This window comes from Dama dama, chromosome 18 (genome assembly GCF_033118175.1).
Source record: "Dama dama isolate Ldn47 chromosome 18, ASM3311817v1, whole genome shotgun sequence".
Taxonomy (NCBI): Eukaryota; Metazoa; Chordata; class Mammalia; order Artiodactyla; family Cervidae; genus Dama; species Dama dama.
Genome location: NC_083698.1, coordinates 54,187,313 through 54,196,823, shown reverse-complemented (window position 1 = coordinate 54,196,823; position 9,511 = coordinate 54,187,313). Strand labels below are relative to the sequence as shown.

Sequence of the window (9,511 nt, the reverse complement as noted above, 5' to 3'; positions counted from 1 at the left end):
TGTTAACTGTCACTTATTAGAGTTAGTCTGCTACCCTCACACACAGACTGGGAGATAAGCCTATCAGTAGGTGTTAGCTGAAGCAAACAGGATGTCACCTAGAGCCAGACATCCTGGAATGTGAAGTTAAGTGGGCCTTAGGAAGCATCACTATGAACAAAGCTAGTGGAGGTGATGGAATTCCAGTTGAGCTATTTTAAATCCTAAAAGATGATGCTGTGAAAATGCAGAACTCAATATGCCAGCAAAGTTGGAAAACTCAGCAGTGGCCACAGGATTGGAAAAGGTGAGTTTTCATTCCAATCCCAAAGAAAGGCAATCCCAAAGAATGCTCAAACTATGGCACAATTGCACGCATCTCACATGCTAGTTAAGTAATGCTCAAAATTCTCCAAGCCAGGCTTCAGCAATATGTGAACCGAGAACTTGTAGATGTTCAAGCTGGTTTTAGAAAAGGCAGAGGAGCCAGAGATCAAATTGCCAATATCCACTGGATCATTGAAAAAGCAAGAGAATACCAGAAAAACAACTACTTCTGCTTTATTGACTATGCCCAAGCCTTTGACTGTGTGGATCACAATAAACTGTGGAAAATTCTGAAAGAGATGGGAATACCAGACCACCTGACCTGCCTCTTGAGAAACCTGTATGCAGGTCAGAGAGCAACAGTTATAACTGGACATGGAAGAACAGACTGGTTCCAAATAGGAAGAGGAGTACGTCAAGGCTGTATATTGTCACCCTGCTTATTTAACTTATATGCAGAGTACATCATGAGAAACGCTGGGCTGGAAGAAGCACAAGCTGGAATCAAGATTGCCAGGAGAAATATCAATAAACTCAGATGTGCAGATGACACCACCCTTATGGCAGAGAGTGAAGAGGAACTAAAGAGCCTCTTGATGAAAGTGAAAGAGGAGAGTGAAAAAGTTGGTTTAAAGCTCAACATTCAAAAAAGTATGATCATGACATCTGGTCCCATCACTTCATGGCAAATAGTTAGGGAAACAGTGGAAACAGTGGCAGACTTTATTTTGGGGGCTCCAAACTCACTGCAGATGGTGATTGCAGCCCTGAAATTAAAAGATGCTTACTCCTTGGAAGGAAAGTTATGACCAACCTAGACAGCACATTAAAAAGCAGAGACATTACTTTGTCAACAAAGGTCTGTCTAGTCAAGGCTATGGTTTTTTCAGTAGTCATGTTTGGTTGTGAGATTTGGACTATAAGGAAGGCTGAGCACAGAAGAATTGATGCTTTTGAACTGTGGTTTGGAAAAGACTTTTGAGAGTCCCTTGGACTGCAAGGAGATCCAACCAGTCCATCCTAAAGGAGATCAGTCCTGGGTGTTCATTGGAAGGACTGATGCTAAGGCTGAAACTCCAATACTCTGGCCATGTGATGTGAAGAACTGACTCATTTGAAAAGACCCTGATGCTGGGAAAGATTGAGGGCAGGAAGAGAAGGGGACAACAGAGGATGAGATGGTTGGATGGCATCACTAACTCAATGGACATGAGTTTGGGTAAACTCTGGGAGTTGGTGATGGACAGGGAGGCCGGGTGCGCTGAGGTTCATGGGGTCGCAAAGAGTCCTACACGACTGAGCGACTGAACTGAACTGAACTGAGCTAATGCAAACAAGAAATTCTTTGGATAGCCTTGAGTTTAAGAAGGTCATCCTAGGAATTCGACATTGAACTGTTAGAAACCACACTAATGTTTGTTCAAGTCTGTGTGTAGATGGAAAAGTGAAAGTGAAAGTCACTCAGTCGTGTCCAATTCTTTGTGCCCCCATGGACTATACAGTCCATGGAATTCTCCAGGCCAGAACACTGGAGTGCTTAGCCTTTCCCTTCTCCATGGGATCTTCCCAACCCAGGGACCGAACCCAGGTCTCCCACATTGCAGGCAGATTCTTTATCAGCTGAGCCACAAGCGAAACCCAAGAGTACTGGAGTGGGTAGCCTATCCCTTTTCCAGCAGATCTTCCCAACCCAGGAATCGCACCAGGGTCTCCTGCATTTCAGATGGATTCTTTACCAGCTGAGCCATCAGGGAAGCCCAGATGTGAAGGGAAGATGTACAAAATCATTTGCTGACTCTGCAGTTTTAATAGACAAAGGCTAAGGCCTCATCAAAAAGAGGGCTTAGAGGAGCCTGAGTAGAGTTTGGTAAAAGGAGAGAATGGTGGTCATAAGATGTAGACAGAAAGTGGAAAAGGCCATGTGAAGATGAAGGAAGAGACTGGAGTTATGCTCCCCAAAATCAAAGAACACCAGGGGCCATCAGAAGAGACAAGAGGCAAAATAAAATCCTCCCCTAGAACATTTGGAAGGAGCATGGGTTTGCTATTTTGATTTTTAATTTCTGACCTCTTAAACTCTGAGAAAATCAGTTTCTGCTTTCTAAGCGACTTTGTGGCAAATTTTCCCAGCAGCTCGGGAAACTAATATCCATGTGAAGGAGAGGGAGGCACTTTGAACCATAGGAGTCTAGGAAGACATCACTACCGTGGATTGACATGTTGCCTACAAGACATCTGGGAAATATTAACAAGGGGATGAGAATATGGCAGGGTTTGGGATTATGGACTTAGGCTTGAAGAGTGAATGATAATGAGACTTCTGGGGAAAGAAAAGTAAATTTCATCAAACAATAGTGTACAACTTAGGCCATAATTGTAGAGCTTAATTGCCCACTTCAACACAGTTGTTTCCCTCCCATTTCCAAGTTCTATTTCTGTGTGGTGGGGTGGGGAGAAAGCTAGCATCGTTGAGGGTTAATGAATTTGGCTTATAAGAACCAACAAATTTCCACGAGTTTGGAAGCAGTCATTAGCAGAGCTTTAATTTCCTATTTGCCTTAGTAGCAAATTTAGCGTCCCTTTCTAAACTTCACCTTGGATTGCTATCTCTATTAGTTATTTTTTTTTAATAAGAAAACAACACCATAGTGTTGTTGCATCCTCAGTGTTCATAATGTAATTCATTTATATTTCTAGTATTGTATTTATCCCAATGCATTGTAATTATCATTCTGTCTCCCCCTCTAAATTGTGAGTTTCTTGAGAGCAATGATCCATATTTGTATCTCAATTACCTAACACAGAATTCAGCACTTAAGTAATTTGTGTAATAATTGTAACATCTATTGCAATAACAACAGAAGTTAAGGGCCAGGCTCTGGAGCTAGATCACCTAGGATAAATTTTGGCTCTTACATATTATCTTTGTGACCTTGGGCAGATTACTAAACCTCTCTGTGCCTCAGTTTCCTCATTGTAATCTGGAATAACAATAAGACCCTCTGCATTAAAATTGTTGTGATGATTAGTAGGCACTCAGTACATGATCAATATCCACAAATATGGTATTAAATTATTATGTAAAATAAAACCTTCTCACATTCCATACTGCAACCCAAAGTAGGCCTTCCTTATTTTATTTTAGGTTTTCATATCTTCCTATTTCCTTCATGACAATATTATAATCTGTAGTTTAACTTACTTGTCTGCTAACAAGTCCCATGAAGGCAAGAACCTGGTCTGTTTAGTTTCCCACCCATTCCATGCTTAACACCTCATCCACAGAAGAAATAAAATTGATGAATGTTTCATTTCACTCAATGATCTTTGAATGATCATTGATGACTCGTCTATAATGTCTAGTTGAAATCATTCTCACATAGCTAACATTTGTCAACTGAAAAAAAGTTTACAACCTTAACGTTGAGAGGTATGTTTTATTCCATGGACAAAACTGAGGACTTAAGCCTAGGACACAGTGTCTCAGATAACTCTAAGGGACTGTTCTGAAGGGGAAGAAACCAGGACATACAGAAGGTTTTGCAACAAAGACCAGGTAGTTGAAACATCAAAAGAAGGAAAGAAAGAAAGTGAAGTCGCTCAGTCGTGTCTGACTCTTTGTGACTTCATGAACCAGGCTTCTCTGTCCATGGGGTTTTCCAGGCAAGAATACTAGAGTGGGTTGCCATTTCCTTCTCCAGGGGATCTTCCCCACCTAGGGATTGAATTCAGGTCTCCCGCATTGCAGGAAACATCAAAAGATTGCTGTTAATTAAAGAATACCAGATATCTTGAGTTAAGGAATTGAGTCCTTTACTGTGTTTGGGAAGATGCAAAAGTCTGACCTTGGTGAAATCAACCCTTTGAAATGTACCTCAGCTATCTGGGGTCAGTACCCTATGCTCAGGTTGAAGACAGACTTCATCCTGAGTCTCTTTAGGGTATATCATCAGAGGTGGCTACAGTGACTGACTGATAGATAGAGGTACAAGTCCAGTCTCCATCCCGAGTTCCCTCAGGGTACATGATCAGGGTGACTGTAATGTGCTGGCTTGATGGTAGCAATACCCCTTGTTTCCTGATAGTTCACACACTGAAATTCCTTCTAACTTGAAATTCAAAGAAAAGTAATGTGACAACAATAGGCCTTCAGCCAGATCTGAAAAAGAAGGACTTATTATTTCTAAGACCAACTACCTGAAAATAGGATAATATATCATTACAGGCATATACTGATTTTATCTCCTATTTCTGCTCTTCAGGGCAGTTTTGACAGTGGAATAACTAACAATAATATCATGTTCTTAGAGAAAGAATGATCATTCTCTTATGAGAAGATTCAAGACAGGTTCAGGGGAGCAAAAATTGCCACCCCAAAATGTCTTGTTGGCATGCAGATTATTTCCAGCCGGAAACAATGCCCAGGAGACTCAGAAAGAAACTGGCCTTCTTCTGGATGCCTAAAAGAATATAGATAGAAGACTTGTTGCTGGAAGGGAGCTGTTACCATAGAAAACTATAGTGGGAACTAAGTGTGCAGACTACAGTCCTCAGTAAGATCCCGAATAAAACTTGACTCACAACTCATACGTTGTACATTTTTCTATAGTTGACACTACGCAGGGTACCTCCCAAATATTGCAACTTAGCATATTAGATATTTTTAGCTGTTGAAATTTTTAAAAAGCCGTGTAAAGGAAGGACTTTTTTACTTCCCCTGAAGTGAAGTGAAGTGGCTCAGTCGTGTCCGACTCTTTGCGACCCCACGGGCTGTAGCCCAGCAGTCTCCTCGGTCCATGGGATTTTCCAGGCATGAATACTGGAGTTGGTTGCCATTTCCTTCTCCAGGGGATCTTCCTGACCCAGGGGTCGAACCCAGGTCTCCTACATTGTAGGCAAACGCTTTACTGTCTGAGCTACCAGGGAAGCACTTCCCCTGAAGCAGGTCATAAAACATTCAATGAGAAGTGCCCTCCCTATACCTGGAGGAAAGGAATATCCTAATCTCTAAAGACAGAGGGCCACAGGGAAGAATCCAAGTGCACAGTCCCTATCCCACCCCCATGGTCCCTCTGACTATACAGTTCATTCATACTCTATGCCATAGTGTCTTTCCAGAACTTTCCACTCTTCATCAAATCTAGCATAAAAACAGGTTTAACCATTCTTTGAGTTACTTTATGAAGTCTCTTGTGTCACATAAAACTTACATTTAATAGATTGCCATGTTTTTCTCTTGCTAATCTTCCTTGTGTTACAGGGATCCCAACAGAGAACTTAGAAAGGTAAAGGAAAAAGATATTCTTCCCCCTCTCCACTGGAATAAAGTTTATGCGAATTTCCTGTTTTTTTTTAAAATATGATTCATAGAGAGGGGAATTCAATGATGAAGAGTCAGCTATTTTTTTTTTTTTTTTTAAGAGTCAGCTATTTTTAAAATTGATCCCTCTGTTGGGATGCTAAAAGGATTTGGAAAATAAAAACTAATAGAATCTTTACAATATTAAAAATTTTCAAATCAAAATGCAAGCTAGTCTTATTTACTGTAAAGCCTGTCCCATTGCTTTGTTCTGCCATCCTTCTATACATTTGCCTGGAGAGGACAGCAAACAAAGGAGGAATATGTAAACATTTTAATCATTTCTAACTTGCCATCTGCGACAATTCATGGTGCTGAAATCAGAAAGGATGGGATCACTTTTCCATTTCTTTAAGGTCACCAAGGACAGACAAGCTCAGGACATACTGTATTTGTCAGAAGCAAAAGAGATGACTAGGGAGATGGCAATGACAAATCTGTTCTAGGCTTAGCTCATTTTACTGAAGAATGTGTGTGCCCTTCTGACATTTATCAAGAGAAATTCAATTTTATAAAAAGAAGGATGTCAAATAATAGTACATAGCTAACACTCATTCTGCGTCTGTCAGAAGGCCAGATGGGGGCAAAAAGGAAAAGGGTAGATGGAAGAAAAAGTCATGCTGGCCAGAAACAGAAAACCAAACAGGGTGAAAGTTCAGTCCTAATATGCTTACAGGCTTGAATACATTTCTAATTAAGTCACATAGTTTTGAGATCCGTATTAGTGCCTACTTCACACTTTGGAATACTGTTTTTCATTTTCTACAAATACAAGGAATAACACAAAGTAAAGGTTTTGTGTCTGTGTGTGTATTTTTGTTTTTTGTTGTTCTTGTTTCATATTTTTTTCTTCCACATCTGGGAAGGAAGCTAATGAAACCTGGTAAAATCCCACAGCACCAAGTACAATGAAATGTACCCCATGGGCCAGCAATCTATATTTCTTACAGTGATGATGATGATTTTTCTCTGGCAGGAAAGGATATTCTGGGTCAAAGAATAAAACCAAAAGTTGAGACAGAGGTAGTAGGAAACAAAGAAGTCAGATTAAGGTCAAAGGAGGGGATTCTATTAGGAGACTAATGATGAAGCTGACAAAATACTGTAACAAGTGAGTGTTTTTACCATACTGCATAAAAATATTGGATTAAGCTACAAATTAAATCTCTTTCTCAGTAAGGGGTTTCTGCAGGACAGAAGCAATTAGGCTGCTGTCTAGTGAAGACAGGAAACTTGATTAACAGATCCAAAAAGACAGCGTAGGGAAGATGGGTTTAACACCAGGAGGTGAAACACCAACTGTTATGCAAATTGACTTTTCTCAAAATGTTGGATAATTTCAATCAAGGACTGAAATACACTTTTTTTTTTTTAAACATCACTGTTCTCTGGCCTTAAACCCGTCAATGCAATTTCTTATTAAATAACTGCTACTGATGCATGTGTCACAGTCAGATTCCTGAGGTGGGTACTGAGACACTAGAACATTTCACCATAAAATGGATTTTTGCTTCTTTTCCAAATTTTCAAATATTCAAGGTGTTTTAAGGATGTTCTAAGGTGTTCTAAGGATGGCTGAGCAGGCAGCTTGTGGGACACTAGCTGTGAAGTGTTTGTATCTGACCTTTTTGAGTTCCGTACTCTCTGTAAGATACCTATTTGGTGTAGTACAAGTCAAGTGGTTCTTGTTTAGAATAGGGACTCTAAGGAGTGGCTACAATTTGTTAATGACAAAATACTTGTGTGTATTTCTCCTACATTGTGCTAAAGCCAGAGACAGGACAGTAGAAATCCAGGAAACATTGTAACTATTTATTCTCCATTCTCAAATTTGTACTTAATGTCCTGGAGATTTTCAAATTCAGCAAATAAGGCATTGCGCTAAAACCAGAGACAGGACACCAGAAATCCAGGAAACGTTGTAACTATTTATTCTCCATTCTCAAACTTGTACTTATTGTCCTGGAGATTTTCAAATTCAAAATCCTAAAAGTATGCAGAATATTTAAAAATGTATCTGTAATCGAGTATCTTTCCTTTAACAAAAATAAGTCAGGCTCCACAGCACATAAACCAGATCTTTCTACTCCTTCTTGGAAGATGTTGAGAAGAATTAAAATCATGTAGATGATCTTCTACATGAAATTAATTTAGTCATCTTCATACATATTATTACCAGCAAAGTTTTCAAGGTTTAAATTTTTTCATGAGACTGGCCATACACATTTGCATAAATCCTTTGAGTCCAGGAAATATGATCAAATCAACTAAACAAGTTAACATACAGACTTTTAACTCTTCACATCAAAGGTTGTCGAACTTTTTCTCTGAAGGACCTGATAGTAAATGTGTTCACCTTTGCATTCCAGACAGCCTCTCACAAGTACTCAGCTTTGTTCTGTAGGGACACAAAAGCAGCCAGAGGACTCTCCAGAAGCAAATGGGCTTGGCTGTGTTCCAATACAGTGTTATTTACAATAACAGGCAACGAACTTTGGCCTGCAAGCCACAGTTTGCTGACTCATGCTTTATATCCTTTTATCCCCTTCATTTCTTTTCATTTATTCTCTATCACGATGTCACAGCCTCATACTGAAAATGCAGCAAAGCTGTGGCTACAGACCAAACATTGTAAACAAAGATTGCAGGGGGTGGGTGGGGGGGACGTGAAAATTTGTTTAAAAAACCTGTACTAAATTAGTAATAGAATATACACTGAAAAACATTAGAGTTAACAGTCCTTTCCTCACCCTGCTGCTTGAGAGATCTTTCTAAAATGCAAATTTGATCTTGGAACTCTCTAGCTTAAAATGTTTTACCTGCAGCAGACAGCCGGCTCTTTAGCTTGTCACAATCGGCTCATCCCATGGCTGACCCTGCTTTCCTCCCAATCTCATCTCTTGCTATGTCTTCTTCTCACATTCTATGCTCCAGGTACACAGACAGAATCATAATTTCCATAGTGCTATGTGCATTCTGGCCTTCCAACACATGCACTTGTTATTCACTGTGCTTGAAACCTGTTAACAACCCTGACCTTGCTAACTTTGAGGACTGAACTCAGATGTCTCAGGTGACTTACTCCCAGGCTGTGCTACCAAGAGGTGACTATTTCCTTGTCTATTGACCCTGATAAATATTAAATTCTTGAAAGTTGAAACTGCATTTTTTAAAAGCATGAAGCCTAGCAATGGAGAACAATCCATAAGTAATTATTCAATCAATCAATCAGTTAATTAAATGAACTTTGTGGGTCCCTCCACTTCAGCCTATAAATACAATTGTTCCTAACAATGAACAATCTCTTTTCTTTAGCATACCATCTATAAACGATACACAAACAACTAATAGAGAAGTGGAAAAATTATAGTTAAAGAAATCATTTATATCCTATAAGCAGGGGGAAGTGTTAACAAAGTCAGTTTGCATGCTTGTTTCAGCAGCACATATGCTAAAATCGGAATGATACAGAGATTAGCATGGTCTCTGTGAAAGGATAACCTACATGGGAAAAGAATCTGAAAAAGAATATATATATATGTGTATGAAGTATGAAGTGTTAGTTGTTTAGTCATGTCCAACTCTTTGCGGCCTCATGGACTGTAGCCTGCTAGACTTCTCTATCCATGGAATTCTCCAGGCAAGACTACTGGTGTGGGTAGCCATTCCCTTGTCCAGGGGATCTTCCTGACCCAGGGATCAAACCTGGGTCTCTTGCATTGCAAGATTCTTTACCATCTGAGCCACCGGGAAAGCCCCACATATTTGTATATGTACAACTAAACCACTTTGTTGTACACCTGAAACTAATACAAACATTGTAAATCAACTATACCTCAATATAAA

At 39.7% G+C, this 9,511-nt stretch overlaps 1 non-coding gene across 1 annotated transcript; it reads left to right on the top strand.

Annotated features, from left to right (window-relative positions):
• Window positions 1–9,092: 9,092 nt before the first annotated feature.
• Window positions 9,093–9,197, top strand: LOC133073172 (U6 spliceosomal RNA). The gene has a single exon (XR_009696881.1). It is a non-coding gene; the product is annotated as a U6 spliceosomal RNA (small nuclear RNA).
• The last annotated feature ends 314 nt before the right edge of the window (window positions 9,198–9,511 follow it).